The following is a 7,421-nucleotide window of genomic DNA, read 5'->3' as shown; positions in this document are numbered from 1 at the left end:
GTGCATACGGCGCTCTTGGTAGGGCCGCGCGCTGACTTCGCCCGCGCACAGAGCGGCAGTAAATGACCGCAAGCGGAAGGGATCCTGATCCCTGCAAGCCCCCCCCCCCTTCCCCCCCCCCCCCCCCACACACACACACTTCCGCTTCGTCGTATATTAAACGTGGGTGCAAAAAAAAAAAACGTGCGTTGTTGGGCGAGTCGGTCAGGCATATCTTCCAAAGTATACTGCGCACACAAAAACAAGGACGAGAAAACTAGACATAACAAGCGCCTTTTGTGTGTACCTTCCTCTTCCTTGTTTCTGTGTGCGCAGTATACTTTGAAGCGTGGGTGCCTCGTGCTTAGCGGACATCTGAATCCCTAGCACACGGCACCAAAATAACGTGGGTGGTGGTGGTCTGTGGTTCAAAACCGTCACCCGAAAAAAAGTGTCGAAGGGTATACATGACATTACACGTGGACTAAAGTCATCTGAAAAGAAATTGCCCCTGCACGTTAAGTGATACAGAAATGATACTTGATGTGTTAATGACTTAATGTCTGTGTCATTTCTATACATAAGCAATAACATAATCAGTTAATCATTTAGCATGCTGTTGAAAAGTAACGCTTTTCCTTATGTAACTGATTAATCTCCTTGATCTCATTTGATTTTTTTTCGTGATTAATGCGCAATTTAAAGAGCGACGATAGTCAGTGCGGAAAACCTAGCCGAGTCTTAACTGCCTCAATATGTAGCTATTATTTCGCTAACCTCGACTAGCATGAGGGTATATCGCAATGCCTTTCACAGCAACCTTGCAGCTGCGTATCTTTCAGCGCGCTGCGCGTGGCTTCAGAGTGTCGTACAGCTGCGATGCACAATGCCGTCTGCCCGTAGCAGGCGGCTGCGATGCGTCGATCGGTGGAGAACAATGGACCGCTTGGCGTGACATGACTCATTCTTCAGCGCAGCTTCGGCCGCGCCACATGCTGGTCCCGACTGACGGTGTCGTCACGTTGTTCGTGCAAGTGATCACCACGCTTTTTCGCCTGCCTGTAGCCGTAGATCTGGTGTTCATGGGCTCCAAAGAAGGTGGCTGCTGAAACTGACATGCACACGGGGATTAGTTTTTTGAGGGCATAACAAAATTTCCGTTGCATAGGCAATCGAAGCGCTGCTTGTAATTACCATAGGAATACATTCACGTCTAATTTCAGTCCACTTCTTCTGCAACATATTTTACCGCCATAGCAGCGAACGAACTGTCCTCTGGTTCTCTCCGAAATCCGGTTTCGGCTTTGTCGGCGTCGGTTTTGTGAGAAATCGTGGACATGGATTTGGCGGGTGGGAGCTGCGCGCTGACGTGGCCGGGCGCTCATTGGGCGTAGACTCGTGCGACTTCACGCATGACATGGTCGTGTTGGCTGGAGCTGCCGACTTGGCGGTTGTCAATGCAGACGGGAGAATGCGGGGAATCGAAACACCAAGATCCCTTTCATTCCGAGACAAGTGCTACCCATAAGCCACGCGGGCACCTTCGTACAACAATGGTTAAGCGGGGCTTTATATGCATGTCGTATGGTCTTTCCCATAGTGTGGTAGCCTCCGAATGTATGCTGGGTGAGCATGCGAGAGATAATTGGGGCACAAATTAAGAGTTTAGTGGGTAAAAGAGTTGCAATGCGCATGTTCGCCAACGGGAATCAGCAATATGAGCCAGGCCATTAATGCTGTGGCATCATACCTTGGTTTCATTAGGCGCCACTTGTACTTTGCTAATCAGGCGTAGTGGCCGCGTCGCGGTAAAAGCTTGTCCTCCCTGCTTGGAGGGAGCCTAACCGATTCTGCAGGCATTTTAAATAAAAGTTGTTCTCTCTCTCTCTCTCTCTCAATCAGGCAACCAAACTGTTAGCATGCACAACTTTGGTAAGATCGCAGCTAAAATATGCCGGTTTCATCTGGAACCCACATCAAACCTATCTCAGAAAAAATGGAATCGCTTCAAAATCTAAGTTCATTACAAGGAAATACGCCCGATACGCAAGCATCACAAATATTAAATCATCTCTAAATTTAAGCTCACTTGAAAAGCGAAGACTTATTAACCTGCTATGTCACTTTCACAGGCTTTATCACAATCCATCGCCGTTCACTGAATCTCATATCACGCCAGCACATCGCATTTTCCCCCGTTTAGACCACTGCTTTAAAGTGCAACTCAAAATTTCTCGCACCCAACTTATGCGGCATTCACCTATGTTCTTGGCGATTTACCATTGGAATAAACTACCAGCAGGTATTGTTTCTGAAAAAAAAAATTACGACGCATTTGTTACCAAACTGAAGTGCTTACTCCATGCCGATGTATAACAGATTGTTGTCAGAATTGTACTCTTTTATTCTTTACATCCAGCACTGTGTTCCACGTGTGTACGTGTATTTTTTTTTTTTCAGCTATGTTCTTTGCTTCTGTCAGCGCATGTGTCTTCATGGTTTGATATTTTATATTTCACTGTTATGTAATATAATGAATTTATGTACTTTTCAGACCGCTTTGTAATGTCCGTAAAGGGCCTTTAGGGTATGTGAATAAAAAAAGACCCTTAAATGCGCAGCTTAGGTATCGCCCCATTTTTTTTTTCGCTGTTCGAAGTTCCCATTAGAACAACATGAGTAACATGTATCTCGATGCTAACTTCGTGGTGTACGTAGTCCATAGATATAAAGGTATAGCGTCATCATCAACAATAAAAAACTACTAAAAATTCTGCAACGTGATCCCAGGTTCGAACCTCGGACCAGGACGAATTTTTCTTTAACTACCAAAATCCTCTGTGGCCATATGGCTGCGCTCAGGTGGATCGTTCCTTCCTTACAAATTCTACTCCAGTTTGGGTGTTTCCTTAAATTTAGTTGGAAACACATTTTCGACTTTGAGTTGTCAGATCAATGCCGATGAATCGGTAATTCAGTAACTATAGTGAGGATGAAAAGAACAAGAAAAAAGTCCCTTCTCTTTAAAGTCCCTCTACCTTTACGGATTAACCGACACTGATCTGATTAAACTGTTGATCGGTCGAGCAGAACTAGAATGTGTTGACTGATCGCAACTAGAATATGTACGGTACTACTTTTACATTGATGTAAACCAGCTCGTGTCTGGTTCTTGCTAATAGAAGTTCGCTCACTATTTTCTTTTCCTCTGCAGGAGAAAGGGAACATAGAATCAAAATGCGGGTTAATGAGAACAAACAATTGCGTCTTTGGTGAACCCGTGCATAAGCTTGGTTGTTTTGTAGCGAAAACTACACTACGCTATACACTTTAGCATTTCGCCGGTACTTGGGTGCCTGAAACAGCGTCAACTCGGGTCTCTCCTCTCATGTGAGATGGGGACACTCAAATAAGCCTGCCATGACATCTGAATCCACGTTACCCCTATGCCACACATGCACGTTCATAACAAGCATGAAAGTGGGTTCTGCATAGAACAGCGGTGACCTTTGATGCGCTCAACGGAACGCTGGCTGTGTTCGATGTAACGCTCGGTCGCCCGCAGCCAAAGCTTTCGCTCCACGTTCGGTTCAGCAGCGTTGGCCCCTATATTATTGTATACGCTTCATTTCAACTCATGCGCAAGGTACGACGCCGAGCTGTTCGTTATGTATGAACGGTTGGCGTTCGGTAATTCCTAGCATGTGCATGCTGGAATGAACATTGGAAATCATAATTAAGATGTGGTGCATACAATAACCCAAAAATAAAGCGACGTCTTCTGTACTCCAAACATTGTAAATCATAATTCAGGTGGTGCAGATACAATAACCCAAAAATAAAGCAATGCCTTCTCTCTGATGCACCATACCACAGTTCAAGAATTTGCATTTCTTGTCTAAAACGAGTTGGTACTGTCCTTCACTGCCATGGCATCAACCGCTGCCTCCACAACTCGGCAGAATTATCAAATGCGTAATTGCTCCCTGATAGACAATATATCATGCCTCCAAAGTTAGAATGTGAGAATAGAAACGTCATAGCGGTTCATGAACTGTCCCTTTTTAGAAAAAGTCAAGCGAAATTCACAAACTATGGGCGCTAAAATCAGCATCCACAGAAATGCATTGCAAAATGGTGTAGCTGTGCATAATCGATAATCAACAATGTCTGACAGGGTTTTAATGTGCTCTCGATAATGCGTTCTCATCAGCACGAGTACCATATCGAACGTGTACCGTACCGTACTGTAGCGAGTACCGCACTGTATCGAACAACCCGTCATCAACGATTATCGAGAAAGATAGAAAATGTCGCCACCTGGACTGCCGCTCTACCAGCCCCACTACGCACCCGTGGCAGCGACCAGCCTGGCTTCTTTTTCTTTCCTAATGAAGCTGACTTGCCTGCCTGAAACATGCGCATATGTGCTTCATCATCTTATAGTGAGATGGACAAAAAAGGGAAGACAAAACACTCACTAAAATACAGACGCTCAACATGTGCCTACCTTTCGCCTTGTTGTTGTTGTGGCTGTAGGAAGAAGGAAAAGAAAATGCACGAGCCTGCTACTGGCTCTGTAGCTGAGCCACCTCCGCTGCCTCGTGCGGACAGAAGAGAAAATAGAGAAGAAAGAAAAATAAAAGGGAGAGAAAGGCGCGCGCCGCAACAGCCGTCGTCCACCACTTCAGCTGTGGCGAGTGAAATGACCGCCTACAACAGATAAAAATTTGGTGGCTGGCTAGCCCTCGCCGCAAGCGGCGTTGACCTACCGTCCCAGCCCCGTAGGGCCAGGAAAAGCCACCCTTCACCACCTCCTTCCTTTCGCTTTCAATCAAAAGAGCCTGCGATTAATCAACTCTTTAAACACGCGCCCTTCGCGTGCAGTCCAACAGCGAATCCTCTCCGAAGTGTTTATTGTATATGTTCATGTCTCATCGTAGTCGCGCTACTATTTGAAAAAAAAAAAAAAAAAGAGACTAACTTCGTGGTAATCAACGACAACGCATTCGGTGCTTCGCTCACATGTCAACATGCGACGGAGACGGCGGAAAAGCGCCAAATGGCCTCGGAACAGCTGCCACCGCCGCTCCCAAGCACAACCGCCTCTCCATGTACGGAAAAAACATACAGAGACAGGGCGCAAAAAAAAAAGAAAAAAAAAAAAACGAGACTTGACTTCAGGGAAAAGAGGAGGCCTCAAGAAGGAACAACAGAATGTCACGAAGTTGCAGTGGAGTTGCTCCGCACTCTCATTTCAACACTCCTGAATCATGTACCGTATTGCTTACCTTTCAAGTGGATGAGAAGTGTTTAATTGCGTTTTTTTTCAATTAACAGATATGCTTAGGAAAGTTAATCACACTGAGAAGGAAACTAGTGCTCAAGAAACATTCAGCCATTTTACAAATGCGCCGCGCTCATTAATAAATCATTCAATGCCCACCAGGGTCATTCAATGTCCACCTGAAATTCATGAATCAAAATTCCTCACAGGTGCTAATTTCAAGCCGTAATACAATATTAATATCATAATAAAGTGATGGACAAGTGTAATGAAGCTGAGAGCTAGCGCACTACTGCAACACCAAGAAACCCGCAGCCTTGCCAGAAGCTCTCGTCAACAATGATAGTAATTGCTTGCTAGCTGATATAACTTCATTATTAACATGTCAACAAAATGCGGCCCCAGAGCAGTCACGCGCAGACATTAGGTGATATCGCTTTCCTTATCGCTTCGAAATAGCGAGGTAAAGATGAATCGCTGGTGGTGCTGTCACGACCACATATTAACTATACATCTATAGCCTGAACTAAAACTGCCGTTCAGTGGAATTTAGATTATATTAGAATCAATTGCGCACGCAACTTTGAAAGCTAGTCCGATCTCCCACCGCGTTTCGCGCTTAAGCGCTGCCAGTTAGAAATGCTACAAATACTCGATTTAACTAAGCGCAATTTAAGGAAATCCCTGATTTACCGAAGTTATCCTGATTCCCCCTCAGACGCTCTACACTGCGAAGCCAATTTCCCGATTTAACGATTTTTATTTCGTAGAATGAAGGCAAAAAAGTAGAAATTTTGGCTTAATTGTAGGAAACTACCTGAATGTTTTTATTGCTAGCCAGGGGCAGCATCGAGGACTGTCTTCTCCCTTTTACGAAACCGCAGCGAGCATAGCGATATTTTTTATTTTGAATTTTATTGACCAGATGGCGGGTGAAGTGGTGGATGCCCTTTTTTTGCTGCGGTAATTTGCTGGAATACACGAAGGGTCGAAAGCCGTTGTGGACGTACATAGAGAAATCAGCCGGGTGGGTCGTTACTTACAATGCGCACGCAAGCAAAGATCACAGACTTCTTTGTCGGGAGACAATTTTGTTGTCTCCTGGGGCTCTCGTTGTTCAGGTAGCAATGTTTGCTGTTCATTTTCATAGGCGCTAGTGGTGACGGTTGTTTCCGCTGGCCGGAATTTCATTTTTAGCACAGTTACACTTTGTAATTATGTGGAGCTGGATGCCACTACAATCGAATGTATAGAAACAGGTGACCGAGAAATGCCTCATTATATTAAGCAACGTTCCAGGTTTAACTAAATATTTCGTGGATCCCCTCAACTTCGCGAAATTAAGTTTTGAACTGTAGATAAAAACAGAGCCCAACTCTGCGTCCTGTTAATTTCTACAATGCCATCATATTCATTTAAACGTATCTCGTAACGCCATGCATTGACTCGAGCAATTGTGTCCGTCGTGAGTAGTAGTGTTCGCGTTAATTAGTGTCAGATGTATGAGGACTATTAGAATGCAGCTGCACGATGATAACTGAGTTAATAATTACCTGAAGAACAAATTCTGTACGCGGATAAAACTCGGTAATGCGGAGGCAAAACGGCACTTAAATTAAGACATCCAGCGTATGGCGACAACCGTTTCTAATGACTTCGCGGTTAATTCTTGAGCGTGAAATCGCAGATGAAAGGCAGATGCACCTGTGAAGGAGAACTTGACGCTGTGATTACGAATTGTGTCCGACTATAGACTCTGCTGCGTACTGCAGTAATCCTCGCTTTGCGCGTTTGATATTGGCAGAAGTTGCCTCACGAGGAATTAAATTCCAGCCAGCAGTTCATGGCTCCTCCATGAATAGTGGCGATTATTGCGGCACTCCACAACTCAACAGTAAAGATTTCCAGCTTCGTGCGAAGACACAAAAGCAGATAGCGAAACATGCGAGGACATTACATACGTTTCTAACTTATACAGAGAGATAAACAAACTTGATTTCGTCCAGCCGAGGGACCAGTTTAGTTTAGCTTAGGTGCAGGCAGAAAATTCTTGTGTCTCAGCGGCAGCATTGGCCAGTCGGATTACTCGTAGTTGGTTATCCTAGTCTTCGCTTTGCATCTGCTGTCTCCTCAACCCACTACAATTTCACCCCTC

Source organism: Amblyomma maculatum, chromosome 2, assembly GCF_055883805.1.
Source record: "Amblyomma maculatum isolate TAMU_Amacu chromosome 2, ASM5588380v1, whole genome shotgun sequence".
In the NCBI taxonomy this organism is placed as follows: Eukaryota; Metazoa; Arthropoda; class Arachnida; order Ixodida; family Ixodidae; genus Amblyomma; species Amblyomma maculatum.
Note: the sequence above shows the minus strand (reverse complement) of the source record.